The 20518-nt window shown below is 45.1% G+C and overlaps 1 protein-coding gene across 13 annotated transcripts in view; it reads right to left on the bottom strand.

The window, feature by feature from the left end:
- The window catches only part of SOX2 (SRY-box transcription factor 2), a 724618-nt gene that overhangs the window by 65148 nt on the left and 638952 nt on the right, over window positions 1-20518 (bottom strand). For 10 of the 13 annotated variants that reach the window (XR_008318939.1, XR_008318941.1, XR_008318940.1 and 7 more), the window contains one exon: window positions 15748-16033. The exons of 2 other annotated variants lie outside the window; for them this stretch is intronic. The gene's annotated coding sequence lies outside the window, so the exon portion shown is untranslated. Of the gene's footprint in view, window positions 1-15155; window positions 15361-15747; window positions 16034-20518 lie in introns of those variants that run through there. One more of the 13 variants, XR_008318948.1, reaches the window with a different exon arrangement.

Below are 20518 nucleotides of genomic sequence, written 5' to 3'. Positions count from 1 at the left end.
TCCGAAGATACCTTTTTAGGAAAAGTCTCTTCTATCCTCACAGATCACCTCAGATTAAAGAAACCCAGAGCAGCATCAACTCCTCCAGCTTTTGGAACGGCCCTGCTTTTTCTGCTAAAAACTGATGAACAAGACGCCCTCAGAAGATCCCTGCAACGGAAGGCCCCTCCGTTAAGCTTCGATCCATAAGATCCCACGACCTTCTGCTCTTAGCAATCCAGTCCACATTCACCCTGTTCCCTGAGGTTGGCAGGCTTCTGGTGACTGGTTGCACCTATGTTTACTCGGAGCTAAGGCTCATGGCACGCAGTGGAACCGACTTCCAAGCCCATTTTTCGAGAGCATTAGGACTCTAATCTACTAGCCACTTCGAGGTGCTAGAGTAGCCCCCTCGTGATCCGGCTGAAGGGCAGATTGCAATCCTCTGCACACTTACTTATACGTAGGCCTCATTGACCCCAATGGGACTTATTTTCCGAGCAAGCATACATAGGATCGGATCGTTCCAAAGCAATCCGTTCCACGGAGCTCAAATGGGACTTTCGCCTACACGTTTAACATCAAGGACTATCCCAAGTCTGTGGTCCTCGGTGGCTCGTAGTTTGACCCGAATATCCTGAACTCATCAGCTACATGGTAAATCCGTGGGATTTACTTCCGAGTAGCCTGTTTCGTATGGAGCTGAGTGGGTGGGCTGTGCTTCGTTTCTCAATGGACGCTAAGTTCCTCGCAGGCTGGTTGGCCCCTTTCTGCCCCCTCCTCCAACTCCACGCCTGAAAGCAACGCCAAGCTGTGCTGGGCGCCTCCCCTTCCCCCCACTAACATCTGATCTTGTCCACCAGGGATAGTCCTCTTGTGGCTTCTTGAATCCAGACATTTCCACGTGAAATGAATAAAAGTGCAGCGTGTGTGTGTTACTTATGCTCTCTCTCCCCACCCCCAGCCTCCCTCTTCTTCTACACACTTCTACACACGAGTAAGAAAGGAGCGATTCAGGAAAAGCACAAATACCGTCCAAGAACTGGAGGTGGATATCTATATGCATAAAAATAGCACTCCACCTCCTTCCCCCTTCCCTGAAAAATATTTTCTGCCATTTAAAAGTGTGCCATTATCATCTCCCCCCCACATACACACACAATCCGCCAGACCGGGGAAGCAGGTGCGCAGGTACAATAAGAAGTGAGGGAGAGGCGATGGAGAAGTGGGGAGGGGGACATACACGCGCGCGCCCACGCAGCCCAGATTTGGAAAGAGCTTTTTAGATGCCCACGGGAACGCGCGCGCGCACCTATCACCCAGAGTCGTCTCTCTCCCCCCCCCGTTTTTTGCAAAGAGAGAGAGAAAGAAAAAGAAAGGAAGGTTTCAAGAGGTGAGATCCCCCGGCACTGGCGAGGTGGCAGCACAACCGTTACAAATAGGTAGTTTTGTTATTCTCGCTGTCACGACACGCTGCTGAACAAAGCCCCGGCGAAGTTTACTTCGAGGCTCTTGTTGGGATCTTTGTTGCTAAAACGTACTTGACTACAAAGAGAGAAAGGAAGAGAAAACCCCTCCTGCCATTTCTGCTTTATAAAGTGTTTAAACATTCGGGGCTCCCTTCCCTCCTCCCCCCCCCCAGCATCAATCCCTGAAGAAGAAAAATGCAGCGATTTCTATCAGTGGGCACGTTCCGTTTTGTTGTGAACTCACGAAAATGGATGGTTTTCTCCCCCCCCCCCCCCCGCCCGCCCTCCTCCTCGCCCTGGATTGCTTTTCACGCTTTTTCTGCGGGTGTCTCCATATGAAGGGGCCCCTTTCAGATAACATTAAAAACAACAACTGTTGGCTATATCTGCTTGAAAAGAAAATTAAAAAGACACCCCCTCATCTACATAAATCTGTTACATTTATCGTCGTCCTCCCCTCCACACACCCTTTCCTTTTATTTAAAAGTTTCTCTCAGTTGCAAAAAAGAGAAGTTTGGGAGGTGAAAAGGGATAGTAAGGGACGCCGAGGTCTGGTGAATCACGTTTTTATTTTTATTGCATGTTATTGGATGTGGAGAGGCAGGCAAAACATTTTTTGAAAAGTCCTGACAGCATTTCAAAATTGGCCCAGATTTTTTAAAAATATATAAGATGAAAAGTGATTTTGAAATACACATGTGACACAAAAGAGAAGACGAATTGACTGGAAAGGCGTCCTGGACTGAGAGTCCGGGGTTTTACGGATGGGGTTGGTGCGCCCCCTACTGGTCAATTTGCCTCCCCCCCCCCCCTTCGGGGAAAAAATACAAGCTCATTTTGCCGTCCAAACGAAATATTTATTTAAAGGCCCCAAAAAAGGAAAGCAGATGATTATGTGGTGGTTGGGCAATTGATAAAAGATATGCACTATTATTAGGCGTCTATGCAACCCCGTTAATATTAGTTGTTCTATTAGCACCACTGTTGCCATGAAGGCTATTACTTCTGAGACCTACGGATTAAAAGCAGAAGCCAGAGATCTGGGATCCTCAAACGGCTTTGTTTCATGTAGGCTCCTTGATGGCGTGTACTGTCATCCCACCAGGATCGCAGCCCTGCCGTTTGCTTGCACGTGGAAGGAAATATGCAGACCTATCTCCCCGCACGCCCCAGACAGATCCACAACGCTGTTAATTGTCCAGACACCATAGTTAATGTTGTTGTTGTTGTTTATACTTCAGCCTAAATACTTGATAACGTCCTTAAAAAAAAATCTTATGGATAATTAAGTTTGAAGAAAAGGGGTGGGTGTGGGAGGCAGTGATTTTGTCTATGTTAATACAATGATAACTGATGGCTGGTGAGGTATCTTTCTTTCTTTCTTTTTTTAACATCCTGCTGTAAATAGAGAGTAAAACAGACTCTGGTGGATTGGGGAAAAGGGGAGGCTGAGGAATTATTCTTCTCCCCACCACCACCACCCATAACTAGATGCTTTTTATTGGCACTGAACTCTATAACAACACAGTTAAGAGGTTAAAGTGTCTGGTCTGGCTCTTTGTTAATTGCATTTATCATCTAAATAAGGTATGAAGCTACCTAACAATTGCGTTATCACGAGTATTTACCGCTTTATTTTAATTAGCCGTGTTTTCCTTATCAGTGCAATGAACTGTCTCTGGCATATATACATAATAATGATGCGCTATAGAAAAATAAGATAAAAGCGATAGCGCTTTTCATGCCCCCCCTCCCTCCCCACCCCAATCTTCTCGCTTTTCCTTCAGACCTAGGTATGCGCCCCTATGTGTCGAGATCTCGGCTTGGCTTCCCCTTTAAACAATATTTGTACATACATAGATACACAGAGGCAGAGATGGAGACGGAGTCCCAGTATTATCGTCTTCTTCAGGCGAATAGCACCCCATTCATAATGCCACCCCCTCCCCACTCCAAGGGCAGGATATAGACGTTATATAAAGGGAGGCCTGGAGAGCGACGTTTTAATCTGAATGGATTTAAAATTCGTTGACTTTGGTATAATTTATGGAAATGAAATAAACAGAGTTCCCCCCCAATGTTTCCTAGCGATGGATGAGAGGGAGGGAGGGAGGGAGGGAGTGGGGGGGTAGTTATGAGCTTATTAACAAGGGCGATTGTGGGGGTGTGGGGGTCCTGAATTTCGAATACCTCAGGTTTGTTTTTATCTTCCTTCTGATCTAAACTATGACAACTCTGAAAAGTCCTGGATATACATAACCTGGCATAACCCCTGAAAAAGTAGGTGATTTGCGCGGGTGGGGGGATTCTCTCTCTTTCTCTCTCTCTCTCTCTAAAAAAAAAAAAAAGGTTTGTCCCCAACTCAGTCTTCAAGCCCAAACTTATCTAGCAGTTTTGGGGAGATGGGAAGAATGCACCCCCCTTTTCCCTTTGGTCCTTAGCTGCAAATAGAGGTTTAACTTGCAGCAATTAGGCGGGAACTAGCCAAGCATCTTACTATTATGATGCTCGTTAAAAACCCTTCTTTTCTACATCTGCATCTGAGTGTGTTCTCCTGCACTCTTAATCTTCTTATGGAAATGAAGGCGAACGGCAGGGAACCAGCGGAGACTTAGAGAATGTCCTTGTTAGGATGGAATTTCTCAGCATTGTTAATTAGCAGAGTTTGACGACCACCAGTATTGGGGTGGGGGCGGGGGTAGCTCTGTTTAACTACTCACAAACCTTTAGGCTAGGAAGACCCTAGCTCTTTTCTTTTCTTCTTTTCTTTTTAATTTTATAATTTGAAGTGTGGCGGGGTGGGGGCTGAAACGTAGAGTCTCCTGTTTGAGTTAGGGGCTGGGAGAATTTTTTAAAATCTCCCAGTGAAATAATTAATACCTTGATGACTCAATTTTCTGCAAAATGTCAACCTGAGAACTCAAAAGTTTTTTTTTAAAAAAATTCATTACCCAAAACTGGCATACCTAAGAAGTGTACGAAGATTGCCCTCCATCGAGTAAATAAATGCCCCCTTGCATCCTATACAAATCTGAATACTTAAAAAAAAGAAGTGCTTTTGAAACGGTTCTTTAAAAAACAAACAAAAAGAAACATAACTCAACTCATTAGCCCGTCCATCTTAGATGACTACAGGGAGAATTAGATATAGCAGAAGAATCGTGATGGGAAGGGGAGTGGAAGGGGATTAGGTGGACCAACTATTTCGAGATGCATCCTAGAAATCCAATGGAAGGAAATAGATGGGTGAATTCGAGAAAGGCATGTTTTATTGTCCTTGATTAAAATGTATTGAGATCCTTCTATTATAGCTAATTTCTGCTCATTTAAATTCCACAATCCCTGAAATGATCCTTCTGATTTTAAAAGCCTGACACTGTGCAAACTAAATAAACAAGCAAAGGTATCACAGGAGACCACTCTGGGTTAACGATCACAAAGGCGATATAGCAAATCTAACATCAGGACAGAGTGATACTTGTCAGTACTGAATATATATTTGGTCTAACATGAAAAATTATTATACAATATTGTTCAAATTTCAACGCACACACACGGAGAGGGAGAGAGGGGGAGTTTTAATATACGTATTTATATTCGTCATATATTGCTAATGTTCCTCGATCACTAATATGGTATATTGCATCCCATCAGCCATACGGTAGTAGAATAATACTATCCAGCCTCTCTTATCCACATGTTGATAATATGGGCAATGCAGATATTTGTATGTGTGTGTGTGTGTTTAAATTATTTTTGGCGTGCTTTACAGCATTTTGAGGTTGCATCGAGGAAACAGGTTTCCATTGGGATGTTCAAAACATTTCATTTCTGAAAGAAACACATACTGCCAATTTCCCCTTGGAGGAGTTTAATGTAAAGGTCTATATTTTCTCCCATGTGTTGGTTGTGGACGAGTAGGATGTACAAATAACTCCCACAATGAATTACGAAAAATGTAAGTTTGTGCGTGTGTAGTTTGGAAAAGAAAAAAAGGGGTGTGGTGAAAAGACCTGTATTCTGGAGTAAACCTGTTCACATTACACACACACACACACACATACACACTTACTTTGAAAGTATTTAATATGCTCTTGTTATTATGTGTCCAGCAAAGGCCCCCGATTGTCACATAGCATTGTACTTGGAGGAGGTGGGGGAGAATTAGAAAGGGTAACAAGTGATTCTTCCAAACCCCATTTCACTCTACGATTCAAGGGCTCTCAGATTTCCTCCCCTCACTCCAACAACTCAAGGAATGCAGATCAGCTTTGCAGAGTTTCCTATTCAACAATCATTAGTGAAATTATAAGAAAGAAAGAAAGAAAGAAAGAAAGAAAGAAAGAAAGAAAGAAAGAAAGAAAGAAAGAAAGGGATTTCTCCAGGAACGTTCTGATTCCCAAACTGTCATTTCTACCCTTTCCACACTACAAGTTCCTTGCCACTAAACACTTACTGGAAAAGAGTTATAATTTTGGATGAGCAAAGTGAACCCTAGAAACGAGGAAAACCAGAATCTTCCCAAAAAACATCTCCATGTAGATCACAGTCACAAGGGTCTCCTCCAAACGAAGGAGGTGGAATCTAGTTACAATCTAGATAGTGGAGGTGGAATCTAGATATAATCTGGAGGCAAACACCTGTTACAGGGACCAAAGGAAATGTCCTATTGCTTGGCAGCTGAGAGCACCAACTTCAGATAGCACCATCAATTTCTAAAGGACCACTCCAGAGTAAGGAGTTTGAGGGCAACCTTTAGGCCAGGAAAGCATACATTTATTCTCCAGATCAATAAATCTGTAGTCACCCCACTAGTCTATGTACAAAAGATCACACAATTTTAGTTTTTATAACACAATACTTTCATTTTTATAGTTCTCAGTTTTTAGATTTTAATTAATAACTTTTATTTTAAGCTTTTTTTAAAAAATGTAATTTTAAATGTGGTTTTAGCCTGGCCTTTTAACTTGTTGAACTTTATTAATCTTTTATTTCACATTGTATCCATTTTATTAATGTTGTGAGCTGCCCCAGACAGTAGTGTACTGGAGGGAAGGGGTATAAATATTTTAATTAATAGGATGTCTCCCCACCCACCATTCTCACACATTTACTTTAGTAACTTACCCTGGATTTTATTGCAGTTACATCCAAGTAAAGTCTGTTTAGGATGGCAGCCAAAGCAGCTGGGTGTGCAATCCTATGAACACTTACATGGGAATAAGTGCCATTGAACACAGTGGGACTTACTTCTGAGTAAACATAGGCAGCTTTGCATTTTAAGACTGCAGTTTTAAGCATGTTTACAAGGAAATAGGCCCCATTCAATTCAACAGAACTTACTTTCAAGGCAACATGTTTAGGCTTAGGCTTGTGGAGGTATTAAACAAAGATAACTAATTTGCATTAAATGATCTTGCTGTAACTGCTACAACTGCAGATTATACTCCTTATTCCACTCCCAAAAATTCATTGACAGTGTAGGAACAAAAAGAACACCTTTGCCCCTTGTTGACCAGACTGATATTGCATGGAGTGATTAATGCCTGTTCAGGGATAACTAATCCTCCTTCTCTTGCCTGCACCCTTTCACCAAGATCCTAAATAACTTTCTTGGAAAGAATTTTCTTAGGATTGAGTGACTTCCTTCCACCTGACTCTTGCTGTTTTCAGGTTTTAGTAGTACTCTGCAGTTCTTAGTTTCCCATCTCTCCCATTTCTCCCCCAGAATAAATGTAATTGCTTCCTTCTTTAAAGCACACACCCCTCCCCCCATAACTTCGGAAATAAAATCATCACACCAGTAAATCAATTATTTTCAAAGACCTCAAGCCACAATCAGTTTAGGCTGACCACAGCCCCTGTCCGATGTAAGAGAGCAAGTGACTTTCTTTTCCCACTAGAAGTGGTTCAATGAGCCAGGCTGCAGTCCTTTGCAGCCTTACTCGGAACTAAGCTCCACTGAACTCGTTCCTGGGAAGAAATCTCCACCAGGCCCAAAGGAACTTCCAGAGAAGGCTGACCCAGGTAAATCAGGCTATAGCCTCAGATGCCGATTCGGAGCGTCTATGTCTTCTAATGTAGTTGGAAGTCAGTTCCGCTGGAGCAAGTAAAATTTACTTCTAAGTCAATGTGTTTTGGATCATCAAGTGTGACTTGGAAGTAAATCCTACGGATTTCAATAGATCTGAGCTGATTCCCAAGTAAACGGTGTTTGGCTCGCGATGCTTCTTCAGTCGAAAGATTTTGATGCAGATTGGGAAAGTCTGCGTGTAGATTTGGCAATTAGTCGCTCATAAATCAATAGGATCAGGCCCCCGTTGCTGACTCTAGTCGGGCTTACTGACTCCCGTCCCGACCCGAATACAATTACATGACAGCAAGTCCCATTGATTACAATGGGATTCACTGTCCAGTAACGTGATTAGGACATTCAACCTGTTTAAATCCAAGTGGATTGAGAAACGCGCTGCTGTGCTGATCCCATTGGAGTCCTGTAAATGATTTAGGTTGCTTATACGCCACTGAATCCCACAGAATTTAGGCAGCCTAACTGTGGCAGGACTGCACCTAGTGAGAACGAAGCACAACATTGCAAGTTATTCGGGAATAATGTCTACCCTAGACAACCACCTCCGAAAAGCGATCGCCTCTTCACAGCCTAACAATTCAAATCCTGAAGACGTTAGTTTGGGGCAAAAAAAAAAACCACCCTCACTGAAATCAAGCGGGCGTCTGTCCATTCAAGCTTAAAGTCAGTATGTCGCTCTCATTGGAACCAGTGGGGCTTGCTTTCAGGCAAAGCGGTCAGTATGTATCTTAACTGGGCCGCGCAAGTTCTCCACGGGGAGAGGCCTCTGGCTTCCAAACAGAAATGTATGTGTATGTATTGCAAGTATTTTCTCCTTCCTCGTTTTAAAGATTTGTCCTAGGGCATAAGGCTGGCATGGTTTCTCGCACGTTGTTGTATAGACTTGACATCCCAAACAGACAGGGCACAGTCGTTCGGAAATCATTTCGGAAATCATTTCGGAAGTCACTTCCGGAAATCATTTTCGGTGCGTTACCTGAGCGCAAGATGGGCAAAGCAGCCCCTGACCACGCGAAGCGAACGGACAGGGGCAGTCGTGACAAGGGTTCCAGGGGAAATGCCTCCTTCCAGTGCTTCACAATCCACTCCCCGCTTCCTGTCCTGACATTGTTTTCCTGAAGTTTTCCTGTCTGTCTCGCTGTGTGTGGGTGTGCTTAATATGGTGATTTTATTGTCACTTTGGTCTTGATTATTGTCAGCTGCTATGAATGCCTTTGGGGAGGAAAAGCGGGCTCTAAATGGTCGTCATAACAGATACTTAATGAAGGCAAGATGGATAGGTGGGTCTGATCCGGCGGCATTCGCGGAATCCTGGAATGGGGGAGATCGTTGACCCAGCCAGACAGGAATAATGGCTCTCAGACAGTTGTGATCCGCAGTGACAACCCTTCGTCTATTTATCTCCTCTCGGCTGTAAAAGCGCCGAGGCTGCTACCGTCTGCTGGAGTCGCTTTGCCCCAAAGGAAGCTGCCATATGCCACGCCAGAGCAGCCACTGGTCCATCCAGTCCAGGATGGACTTACTGGCAACAGCTGCCCAGACCCTCAGGCAGAAGTCATTTCCTGGCCCCCAAGACTCCACCAGCTCCACGAAGTGGCCTCATTTTGCAAAGGGCCCTTTCCATCCAAGGGCCAGGGTGAGCTGTGAAGCGCTCCCGAGAGGGAGGTTTTCCCAGCCTAAGAAATAAGAAGGTCACAAGTTCAAGACCAGATGCCTGACATCCTAACATCCATCCCCCACAGAGGGTCTTGGCGCGTTGAGAAATGTTAGGAAGAAGATGATTGGGTGGGGCTGTGGATGGATGGATCTTGGCTTCTGGTAATTGTTGCTCCGTGATCTCCAACCGCTTTCCCTCGCCCATGGCCCATGGATAATAAGATAGCTGCATATTTCAGATGTGTGTGCTCCACCCAAGAATGGCAGGTTGGAGTTCAAGGGGACCTTACATACAGAGAGAAACGTTTGCTGTGCGTGGATGAACCGCCCCCTTCCTTAAAATCCACCCCCCAGGCCCTACTTCTGATATTCATGGCCAGCCGTTAGAAAGGGGTTCTTAACTTTGGTTCTCCAGATGTTGTTGGACTACAACTTCCATCAACCGTAGCCACAATGGTTGAAGGCAGTCCAGCATCTGGGTACCCAAAGTTGAGAACCTATGTGTTAGGTGGTAGCACCCAGACAGAGGACCTTTTTCTGTAACTGTACACTAGAGCCTACAGTGGACGATTTTGCTCCTTTTTAAAATTAAAGCTTAATACAATTTTATTTTTATCAATAAATCACCCTTCCCACTGGAAATCCCCCTCCCCCTTCCTACAGTCCTATTGCCTTCAACAGAAGTTCTGCTGCGGCTATTTATTTATTTTCAGGGATTGGATGGCTGGATGGGTTTCAGTTTATTTTTATTTGGATTTTATTGTTAATACTTCTACTACAGTTTTGTAAGCCACCTTGGTAAGGTAATAATGGAAAGGTGGGCTACACATGCTTAAAAATCCATCTATCAGTATGTGTGAAAGCATATATAATCCTACTCCAAAGCAAATTTGCACTCAGAAGGATGAAAAGGTAGACACTCCTTCTATTTTTATAATATTTACTATATACAGTCTATCTGTTTGAGTGCCATTTTCCCCCATGGAAAAAATACATTATATATGAAGAATATTTTTGCATTATTTCCTTTCAGGTAATGTTTTAGGTCAGGGTTTCACCATCATCGTCCAATTCAAGTGTTTTCCCCGAGCTGCTCTGAGGAGTGGGCCATTAGTTTAACTGCTCTCGAAAGAGGACAAATGGGTTTTTAACCCTAATACCTGGTTTTGACTGAGTTGGGGACCGAGCTGTGAAGCTTCTCAGTTCTCTGCTTCCAAGAATGGTGCAAAAAATCCTCCACACCCTCAAGGCAATTCTCAGGGTGGAAAAAAAGAGGCAAATTTCAGCTTGGAGGCTCAAGTGGCCATGAAAATAGCAGCACCATAAACACTTGAGAAAAGTTTGATAGGATCAGGTTATATCTATATCTATATCTATATCTATATCTACATCCCTCTTGCTGTATATGTGCACCTGCGTTTGTGTATACCTGTATGTATATTATATATAGGCCATCTATATAAGGCCCTCTCTCTGTATATTTCACACACACCATCCGAAGAGGTCATGAGCTAAACACCAGCCCTTGCTTGAAAATGAGCCCCATTTGAGACCTGGTTCTTCATTTCGCATCCCACCTCCAAGGAAGGAGCCCCTGTCCAAGCTCCTGCGACAGTAGTTCGGTCGTCTTTAAGACGCCACATCAGAGGCTTCTTGGGTATTTGTGATGGGGAGATTCAGCTTTTGCTCAAGGATTCTTGCAAAAAGACATTTACCCGCCATGACTCCTGTCAAAAAGAGAAAATGTTCAGGAGTACAGACAGAGGGGACGTTTGAGGAAGAGCTTCTCTATTTTTTTTAGGGGGAGAAAAGTCACGTGGGTGGTGGTGGTTATAGGGGGTTCTTAGGTGGGGGAAAAGTTCAGTAAAATGAGGCGGAACTCCTCAAATGGATCTGCACTCCATTTTCAGTACCACAGCCCTATGCACAGCTGAATCCGAAGTAAAATAACACCGAGTTGGGGGTGGATCTGCACTCCTGAATATGCCCATGCCTCAGCCACGGATCATCTCTGGCCTTACTGTTATTATTGTTGGTATACTATTATATTATTACTATATTATATTACTATTACTATTGTTTCGATTATTACTATTTTATTAGCAACTGTGCTTTATTTTCACGTTGTTTTTACTAAACTTTTACGATTGTTTTTATCTTGTTGTTAACTGCCTTGGGGTTTTAGGATCAAGGGCAGTATAAACAAACAACAACAACTGCTGCTCTTGTTGTCCGAGGAGCCCTAAAATTTTTCCAAAGGGAATCTTTTTCTTTTCAAAGAAAAGGCTCCGGAATTTTGTCTCTCCCCCCTCCCCCACCGCCCTTCCCACAGCTTCCTCCAGGAAGACAAAAGCCACAGGCATGTGACAAAGACGCTGCCCCTTTCGGTTCAACTTCTTGTTCTTCTTTTGCCCCACCACGTTCGAAGTGCGCGGGTCGTGGAGAGGCCTTTGGCTCCGTCTCCGAGGAGCCCCGCGGGTGCATCTAACTTCATTGCCACACCAGAAAAGGGCCGCATCTCCGCAGTGCAGCACGATCTCAGGCACATTTGCTGCGAAGTAAGACCCCACAGTTCCTTGAGAGTCGGTCCCATTCAACTCGGTGTTGTTTTACTTCGGATTCAACTACGCATAGGGTTCTGGTACTCTGCAGAGGCCCAGCCTCTGCGTGTCGACCTCCTTTTGCTGTGTGGCAAAGGTGCGCAAGCGGGCCTCTTGAGAGGCGCAGCTGAGATCGCAGCCCGCGAAGTCAATGGCGAGGCGTCCATTGAACTGAATGGGGCCCACCGGTTTCAGGCAGCCCAAGCCGTCAGGGATGCGTCTTCCTCCAAGCTTCTCCTCCAGAATCTCAAGTTCAGATAAGATCGAAAGTGGGGGGGGGGGGATATAACACTGACTAATCCTCCCCAGCTCCAAGGCTTTTCTTCTTTCATGACATGTGAGAAAATAAGAAGTGTTCGTCTCAGTAGAGAATTGCAGCATTAGACCTTTATGGTGTAAGCAGCTTGCGAAAGAAAATCGACACCACGGAGAGGAAATGGAGAATTCTGAGACAATTATTTATGGCATGCATATTCCATTGAAATTAATGGGGGTCTACTTTCAAAGAATCGTGTTTAAGATCCCAGTAGAAATGGCGGGGGAGGGGACAGATCCTATCAGCTTTCAAAATACATTTACTCGGAAGTCCTAATTATTTCAATGGCTACTCAGAAGTAACAGCTGAGGCCCCCAACCTTTTCTTGGAACTGGCCTTTGGTATTTCCTCTTAAACAGGTGTTTTTTATTGTGTGTTACGTATTTTGTATTGTTTACAAAATATTATATTGTTTTTAGCTTGCTTTTTAATGAACGTTATGGCTGTTAATTCTTCTCTCTCTCTGACGCACTTTGAACACATATTTGAAAAGTGACATATAGATTTGTAATATAAGTAATGCAAGTGATAAGAACATGGCCTCTGCCTATAAAATACAAACTAAAAATACACAGCACAGCATCTTCCACCGAGTCATAGAGTTTTACACTAAAGAGGCAGGATAATAATCTGAAGACAGGCCAAGTTTTCTCTTATTTTGCCTATTTTTTATTTTTTAAAATTATTAATTTATAACCAGGCAGAGTTGGCATGTAATAAAAGGTAAGTTTCTAGAAAAAAAGGCCAAAACATATTAACTTCACTCACGAATGCGAAGAGAAATTATCTAGTTTAATTATTTTTATTACATGGTGATCCCCCCCCCACCAATTTGAAATTTAAATTCGAAAGTTGAAAGAACACCTGTTGACAAGGACCCCCCCCACCCCGTCTTAAAATACCGGTAAAGGAATTTCATCCTAACTACAACCTTTTCAGCAACCTTCTGTCACGCTGACTGTTGCTTTATAAGAGCAATACATCGATTTTGACTTTTGAATGACGTTGCAATTTTGCAAATTAAACATATACGGCACAATTCATTCGCATAATGCTTCGCTGCAGGTAAATTCCTAAGAGAAGAAATAGGAGGTTTGGAAGTTTTTGAAATTATGTTTATTAATACAAAGGATCTCAATTAAAAAAAAAACTCGTATGAATTGAAGGAAGAATTTAAAAACTCAAGAAAGCAGCATTTCATCCCCTTTAAGTAGGGTCTGGGTTGGGTCTTCGAAATTCTCACTGGTTTTGAAAAGGAAACTTTTGCAAACACAGTGTGTGGTAGACAAGTCTCTTTCCTATACTTTGATTTTAATTGCCAGTCTATTTCATCTTGTTAAGTTTGCTAAACTGTATGTGTAAGACATAGAACGCAACACCCAAGAACAAGGTTATTGCTGTACGCAGGACTGGCGCTGTGGCCAACAGGGGGCGCTGAGACATCCTGCTCAGCCCCCGCCTCTCATCTAAGCCCATCACAACCCCGGAAGAAACGGGTACAAGCTTGCAAGCTTAGCAGGGTCGAGTACAGATCTTTAGTGCTCATGGATAAAAAGAGATTAAAGGCTAACTTCCCTCTCTCTCTTTTTCTTTTTTGGTATCAATTTTAACCAACTACGAAAATGTAGAGCTTTTATCCTTTGATGTCTCCCTAGAAAGACACTGCTACATCAGTTGAGAAATTACATCGTTTGCAGAGCCAACAAATCTAGCATGAAGTGGGGGAAATAATTTAATTAATAAATGATCTTCCTTAGAGGCACTTAAAAAAAAACACAACACCCTGATCTTTGCCTCTTCTTCTTTTTTCTCTCCCCTCCCTCTCTCCACACCCCCGACCAGTGCCGACCCTGCTTGCTGATTGCCACTGCATCTGATTAAATGTATCAAACAAAAACAAAATAACTCCACATTCACGTCCTTTCTTGTGCTTCTTAGGAGGTGCATTTCTTCTCTGTGCGAATGCATTTTTGGGGAGGAAGAAGAAAAAGAAACAAACCCAAACAGGAGACTGCCCGAGATTTTTTTTTTTTTTTTTTTAGCCATAACATTAGAGGGAGGGAAAAGCAAACTAACATGAAATACTAAGTCAAATGCATCCGGACCCATTTATGAGGGGAAGCCTAAATCAAATTGTAACGGGCTACCCACCCCCCACTTTAAAAAAACAAAACCTCAAAACCCCCTCTTCACCTGTATTTAAATAGCACGTCTTTAATTACAGCGGTCGGGGATGTATGAGGCTGAAATGAAATTAGCAGTCATTACCAGCCCCTTTAACTCCGTGGTGCTTTTGATCAGCGCTAAATTAGCTTCCCAGTCCTAACAAAGGCTCTATAGCAAGCAGTGGGCTGTAAATAAGACAGCTCGACCTGCCCTCAACACCTTTTCTCTTGTCAATCACAGCTCCGTCATTCAACCCAAGATTAACCTTTATCTACCAAATTCTTTTTTTAAAAACCGAAAAAGAAATAGAGGGGGAAAAAAAATCAAAACACAAGTTCGCAAAAGGAGCCAACTCCATTAATTTTTAAAAATATATAAATATCTATATCTCTATATATATATCTCCTGGATTATAACTAACATTTTTTCCAAATAATTGCCAAGCACTCTGGTAGACAGGTGGGTTTATTTGAACCCCCCACCCCCCGCCCCGTGTTTGCAGTTTCTAGAAAATATCTGTATCTAGCTAACTATCTGGAGGGGGCAAGGATAATCGTAATGCTTATTTATTTATTTGGTGAAGGAATCACAGTGCTAAAGAAAAGCCCTTCTAGCTCATCGGAAAGAGGGGCTGCAAATCAGGGAAGTAAGTTGGGGGTGGGGGCGAAGGAGAGAAAACAGCTGCCGGATCGGCTTAGTGTGAGTAATGGAGATGCGGATTTTCGTCTTACCATTAGGGGGCGCGGGAGAGCAAGAGCCAGCCTCGGCACCTGGCACCGCGCCAATACCTTGTCGCTTTCACCAGGTAATACAATTCCTCTGCTTTTCCTCTTCCTTCCCCTCTTCTCCCCTCCCACCGGTAAATCTTCCCCCTTTACCTGTTTCCCGGAAATTCACCGTGCCCTCTATCAGATTCAGATGCGCGACAGCGAAGAGTGTCCCTTTCTTGTACGCTTTCTGCGATTTGGCCGGGGTTTTCTTTTCTAACCTAGGTCTTTCCCTTCCTGCCCAAGAGCATTTTTGACAAAGACAACGCCGCTTTGAACCTCCCGCTCCAATAGACAGAAAGCTCCCCCCCACAACGCACACACCCCAGGAGTAAACGTCCCTTTCGCTCCGAAACCGAAGAAGACGCTGAGGCTGGGGGGGGGGGAGATGGCGGGGGGGCACAGACCGACAAACCACCGACGGCAGATTTTTTTATTTATTACTTTTACCTAGCCAGCAAACCGAGCTTCCAAAAACTGTCCACCCAAAAGCAAGGAGGGGGCGGGAGGAGAAGAGAGAGGTTAAGAACTCTCCATCTTCCCAAATGCTAAAGCGGACGGCTGGTAAATAAATGGGAGCTTTGCGTGTGTATGTCTATATATTTTCTTTTCTTTTTCCTTTTCCTTTTTCCTTTTCAAGAAACCGGCGAAGGCAAGAATAAGCAGGCTGGAGTGCATGTCAAAGTTGGTGGAAGTTACTTACAGGTTCCTCCTGCCAGCTCGGGCTGTTGGCTCGGAAGTCGTTTGATTGGCAGAAGACAGGCGAAGTCCGCGGGGGCTCCGTCCTACTCGGCCTCGGGGGGTTGGAGCACTTTCCCCCGGACAGCGGCACTTGCAGATGCTCGGCGGCTCCTCTCTCCTCCCCCCTCCCTCTCCATCCTTTCTCTTCTTCTCCATCCAGAGTGAATCCAGTTCGGTTTTTCTTCCCCCGGCTCTCTGGGTTGCCTACACATCCTTCAAGACCTAGTACTAGCTTTAAACTGCAGCCCCTGGAACAAGGGGGGAGAGTGAGAAAGAGAGAGGGAGAGGGAGAGAGAGAGAGGGAGAGAGAGAGAGAGAATCGTTTATGGTATGGCTTAAAAAATCCAAATGGCTGATTTTGTGTGCGTGTGTTAGAAGAATGCACTCACAACAACAAAAAAGTCAATTCTCCGTCTCTCTCTCCCTCTCCCTCTCCCCCCCTCCACAGAGGAGAATAAGAATAAAGAATAAAAGCTTTATATTTTTGCAGTGGGTATTCAAAGATAATTTGATGCTATTGTTTCTGCTACAGATGGTTCTTTTTAATACAATAACAGTGCGCTTTGTGCGTGCCACACACAATACAAATCGAAAAGCGTTTTCTTGAATAACCATTTTGTTCTCATTTGTATAGGGCCAACAAAAGGCGCCGTGAAGTAATGGGGATTCTGTTTGTTGAAGCCACAGAATAGGGGCTTGATCAAGATTTAGGTTTGGTTTACTCCCCCCCCCCTTGCCCATGGGAGGAACACAAATGTAAAAGGACCTTGCAAAACCCAACGGATCTCTCAATATTATTATTATTATTACTGCTGCTACTACTACTACTGATGTTTATTTTTTATTTTTTATTTTATTGACGGCCTTTTATGTCCCCTTCCAATCTTAATCAGCGCAAGCATCTGCTTCTTTCAGTTTGGGACAGGGTGTATCCATAGCTTTGAACAAATCTAGAATTGAAGGGGTGGTAACATATAAAAGGACTACTGGGAAATGCTGCACTACAACATGTGGAAATCAACTCACTTGAAACCGACATAGGTGTATGTATGTGTGTGTGTACACGTGTTTATATGTATGTATGTATGTACAGAGGCGTAGCTAGGGGAGAGGGGGCTGTGTTCGCCCTCTCCCCCAACAGCCCCTTGGAGTGAGGGCGATAATGAAGAAAATAGGGAGGGATGGAGCTGTGGGGGCCTTCAGGAGCTGGGGGTGCGGGTTCTTTGAACCCACCCCCTCCCTTTTTAAAAACTCTACCCGAACAGATTCCCCAGGACCCGATCCACCAAGAATGGAACATGTCATTTCCTTTGTGGCATACCTAAAGGCAGGGATCTGCCGCCAAGCAAGAGATGCCTCTTTCTACCTCCCACTCTCAGATCCATCCAGCAAAACAGGAGGGAGGGAAAGAAGTTTGTTTTGTTTTTTAGCAATTTCACTCCCAAGAAAAAGTCAACCGAGCCGGATGGCCACAGTCTAGATCTTCCCGTTTAACTGACTGTAGATTGGGCTGAAACCTTGAGGGGCTCTTTGTTCTAAACTGGCCCACCCACAGCATTTGGTCTAAAAGTACTGAAGCTTTAGTCAGGCCCTTTGCGGGAGGGGGGGCTAGGGAGGTCTCCCCTCCACTAATTTTTTATTTTCCCATTTGTTTTATCTCTCCATTTGTTTTTTAAAAACCATATTTTTAAATAACTGAATTATTAGGCCTTAGGACTTATAGGGACGAGATGTTGGTACCCCTCTCCCCAAAAACCTTTAGGTTAGCCACGGGCCTGGATTAGTAGCCGTAACCCCTTCAGACTGGACAGTGCTGCAAAGTGAATTTGGCGCTTCCCTTTCCTTTGCAAGCCCATCACATCTGAAAGTGGCACTGATTTCCGTGCAAAGCATTCCCGTTCCGGCCCACCAGTTTCCCTTTCCAGTCTCTAGCCTCTCCAGAGCGCTTTCTCCACTTCAGTTCACAAGCATTTTCGAACCCGATCTCTTAATCCGTGTTCACCATCCCTGCGCCGCTTTGGCTCCTGAGATCATCAGACTGGATCCGAATTCCATCCTCCCCTCCCCCACATATGTGTTGAAAGAGCGCCACAAAAGGGGAGCCTCCGTTGTGACAAGGAGTTAGTAATCCGTATTAAGGAATTCTGAATATGCGCAGTCAGATTAAGCAGTGCCGGTGCTGGCTACCTTTTATCCGAGTGTAAAGCCCAAGGCGATTTTAACGCAATCGCTTTGAAATGATAACACCACCAACAACAACAGCACTCGGGACTCCCCGCACATGACTAATTTGGATTCGTCGTGAATGAATTAGTGACACTGATCTGGAAGGGGATCGGGCCTCTTTTCCGACGGGGACCACACCCTCTGCTCCGAATCCTGGCAAGGCAGAGCCGCAGGGCGAAGAACTTCCCATTCAGCTGGGAAAAGCCTCGCTCAGGACTGAGAACTGCCTGCCCTCGCCAAGGCCAGCGAAGAAGCCCACTGTCCGGAGAAAAGCGCGCCCAGACAATGGGGCGCGGCGCGGGGAGGCTGTTTGGCTGGGCGGGGTGTTTGTCCTCCTCCTTCTCGGCATCCAGGCGCCCTCTGTCGCCCCGTCCTGACAGTGATCTACCTCCGTGACTTCTTAGCCTCTTGCGGGGGCGGGGCGGGCGACCTGTTGCAAGGCATGATAGTTGCAGCTTTTTTTTTTTTTTTTAAGTCCTCTAAACTTCACTCTCTAATTAGCCCCCCCGCCATCTCCTCCAGCAAAAGAAAAAAGAACGCCCCGCCCGCTTTGCTTGCCTCGGTCTGTTCCTTCCAGGCTCCATTTTGGGTTTTGAAGCGCCCCCCCTCGGCCCCCCCCCTTGGTTTAGAGGCCGCATCTTGGAAAGTCACCTAATCAGGGATTATTGGGGAATTAGCTGCTGCTGCTGCCACATGCCAAGGCAGGCCTCACCCAGCCAGGACACTGCGGGGCTTTCCCCCCCCCGCCCCCAGCACGTGGCTCTCGCCTGGCCACAGAGCCTCGGCTGGGGGACTTGAGGTCGGAGACCCCGCGGAGGCGAGAAGCGAGGAGGCCGTCAAGGAAAGCTAAGCTGGTCTGGTCTTCAGAACCAGCCCAGTTCAGACTGGTCTTCTGGACTTCAGAACGCCCAAGCAGGGCTGGGACGTCTTTGAGTCACAAAGCATTTAAGCCGAAGTACTGGCTGTAAAGACCAGCCATTCGCACGATCTTAAAACATGACTTGGAGCCAGCATGGTGTAGTGGCTGGACTAGAACCCGGGAGACCCGAGTTCAAAACCCCATTCAGCCATAAAACTAGCTGGGTGGCTCTGGGCCAGTCACTTCTCTCTCAGCCTAACCTACTCCACAGGGTTGTTGTGAGGAGAAACCTAAGTATGTAGCACACCGCTCTGGGCTCCTTGGAGGAAGAGCGGGATATAAAATGTAAAATAAATAAGTAAAGTCCCTTGACCTCATAAGGACTTGCTGCCAAGAATCTGGATTCAGAGGAGGGCCTCTTTTTTGGGGGGGGGGGAGTTAGTGGCAATCCTAGTCGAAACGAGTCGCAAATCAACTGATCCTCCCCCACTCCTCCCCCACTTCCTTTTTCTTAGACACACGATACCCATAACGCAGATTTAAGCAATCATCTCAGAGGAAAGGGACGGGTCAACACAGATTCATTTCAACTCTGCAGATCTACGCATCGCATTTCCCTTTCCAAATACTCTAGCCCCACGGACTTCGGTGGGCATCATATGCCTCAGCTATGCAATCATTCCCAAGCCCTATTCCGATGCTAACACCGCAACCCTCCACTTTGTCCCTCGCCCCCGTAGAATACATGCCGTCCCTCCCCACTTCGCTCGTCCATCCATCCGCCCGTCCGTCCATCCATCCATCGATGGATTATTCTAGGGATTATTCTAAACCTATTAAAGCGCGCCTAAAGGTGAAGTAAAAAATTAATTCTGCCACTCACTCCAGGATCCCAAACCTCCCCAAGCACGTTTCACTTGACAGCAAGAGCCTTGATGGCAAATTATCTTAGCTGCTGCCCCATGGACACTTACTTGGGAGTAAATCCAATTGGATTCAATGGGAGTAAATCCAATTGAATTCAATTTAGTCCCGAGCAAATATACAGCGGCTCGGCCTGCAATGAATATTTCAGGATCGCAAACTTAACAGTCAGAAGAAAAGTTCTGTAGCTCGCCTATAGATAGGTTTCGATCCCCAACCCAGTTAAGCAGAGATACTCTCAATTCTAAACACACGATTGTATTCCAATGGGACATATGCATGATCCACTGAAATCCACAGCGGAGCTTCCACTGGAGTGGATGTTGCTGGAGTCCCACTAGGGTTTCAGAGGGGGAGGGGCGAGTCCCGTTGAAGGCAACAGAAGGAGGCTTACATCCAAGTACTTCGACCTAACTGAGTTATGGATCGGGAATGTGCAGCAATAAAATGACTAAGGTTCAGTTGATACAGTCATTCCGGCCTCGGTTTATGGAATGTGTATGAAAAGCCATGCGGGACCCTCAGATTTATCTCTAAAACAGCGGCTTAGGTGAAGTTGGGTTGCAGTTTCGAGTAGAACAGGATTTTATTCGGACCAGGAGAATACGAATCCTAGGAGATCTAGGAACCGCACGCAGTTAAAGTTCGAACTGTTTTTGTAGAAGTTTGCCGGGAAATTATCAGCCATCCCAACTCGCGCCCCCGCCCATATCTCAGGAGGGGG

The sequence above is a fragment of the Hemicordylus capensis genome, chromosome 3 (genome assembly GCF_027244095.1).
Source record: "Hemicordylus capensis ecotype Gifberg chromosome 3, rHemCap1.1.pri, whole genome shotgun sequence".
Classification (NCBI taxonomy): domain Eukaryota; kingdom Metazoa; phylum Chordata; class Lepidosauria; order Squamata; family Cordylidae; genus Hemicordylus; species Hemicordylus capensis.
Note: the sequence above shows the minus strand (reverse complement) of the source record. Positions and strands in the feature narration are given on the sequence as shown.